General features: G+C 42.0%; 1 pseudogene; it reads right to left on the bottom strand.

Moving 5' to 3' along the window:
* Positions 1–274: 274 nt before the first annotated feature.
* Positions 275–567, bottom strand: LOC110293755 (annotated as a pseudogene).
* Positions 568–1,593: the final 1,026 nt, after the last annotated feature.

The following is a 1,593-nucleotide window of genomic DNA, read 5'->3' as shown; positions in this document are numbered from 1 at the left end:
GCAGAGAATAGACCCTGGCTGGTATTCAGAAGAGAATGGGCAACCTCAGTCCTACAAGGAGCAGAGTTTAGGCAAACCCACATAGATTGGAAGGATATTCTCAGCAACTCATGAGACTCCAACTCAGCCTATACCTGAGGTAAAAACCCAACTACTGGTAGATTTCTGACCCACAAAACCAGGAGCTATGAAATAGAATTTTTGTTTATTATTTCTATTTTATTTTATATATTTTTTGAGACCAGAGCTTTCATTTTATGAGTGATTGAAATCCTCAAGATGAACTGGATGCTGCAACAGCTGCCCTCTTGGGTTTAGGTGGTGTTCCTTCACAGAATCCATGTCTGAATCTTCGATAGACAATTTTTAGGTGCCTCATCTGACCAGCCCCGGTAGTGTTTCGCCTCTTAGCCTTGGCACTCCAGTTTCTTTCTCTTGCATTTGGCAGGATAGCCACATTTGCCACAATTCGACTCCTGAAGGTGGTAGGCCTTAGAGCCACAGGTGGTGGCACAGCGTGGGTGTCTTATTTCGACGCTTTCCAAAGGATGACATTCCTTTCATCATCTTGCTTCTACCAGTGAGGCCAAAGAGACTGGAAGAGAGAATTTTTATTTCTTAATTTAATTAATTTAAAATTTTCCAAACTTGGTCTCCTGATTTCTTGTTTTCTTTGGTGTTTGGTTTGGACACAACCCTTTGATCTCTAAGGCATCCTTTAAGAATAAGCACACATTTAAGTTTGTGGTCATTTGTTGCACAGCAAACAAACAAACAAACAAACAAAAAATAAGAGCAAAACCAATCCAAAACCAAAAGCAACCAAATATATTCTGAGTCTGTGTTGTTTAGAAAGCAGAGCCCGAGGCTGGGACTTGTGATCTCCTATGTTGTTAGCAGTGTAACTCTCTAATATAGCAGGAGTTAGGGAAAGGTAGAGTTAGACAGGAGGAGAATGCAGCATGAGTGTTTATTAGGGGCAACTGATTTTTTGATCTTGGAGAGCTCCTCTGTCTCTGTCTCTCTGTCTCTGTCTCTGTCTCTGTCTCTGTCTCTGTCTCTCTGTATGCATGTGTATCTGACAGTACTCCCAGGTAACAAAGGGGACGACACTCTTAGTTTGCTCTTCTCTCTGAACTTAGCTTCTCCTCACTGGGTGTTTATTGCTGTGTACTTCTTGAATAACACACACGAGTGTATCTTTGGGGTCTTGCACACTAGCATCAATAGGGAAGACATAAGGCAAAGGTGAATGGGAAGCATCCAGTGAGGAATGGACATGTGAAACTGACTGCCACTGGCTGAGCTAGAGCAGGATGCAGAAGGCGGCAGAAAAGGGAAATCTAAGAGGCTGAAACAACACCTCGGAGGGGGCTTCTTGGTGTTCCCTTTTATGTGGAAAAAGCTGAAGAAGTGATCAAAATTTTATTATTTTTTGTTTTGACCGTATACTCTCTTTGACAGAGCTCACTAGCTACACTTATGAAATCTATCACAATATTTGCTGTAAACAGGACATCTAATCTTGCTCTCTGGGGAGCTTCCCTCAGCAAAATGTTAACTATCAACTCTCTTCACAGAGAATATGACCCT

The sequence above is a fragment of the Mus caroli genome, chromosome 4, assembly GCF_900094665.2.
Source record: "Mus caroli chromosome 4, CAROLI_EIJ_v1.1, whole genome shotgun sequence".
NCBI classification, from domain to species: Eukaryota; Metazoa; Chordata; class Mammalia; order Rodentia; family Muridae; genus Mus; species Mus caroli.
The sequence above is the reverse complement of the archived record's forward strand: the minus strand, read 5'-3'. Positions and strand labels throughout refer to the sequence as shown.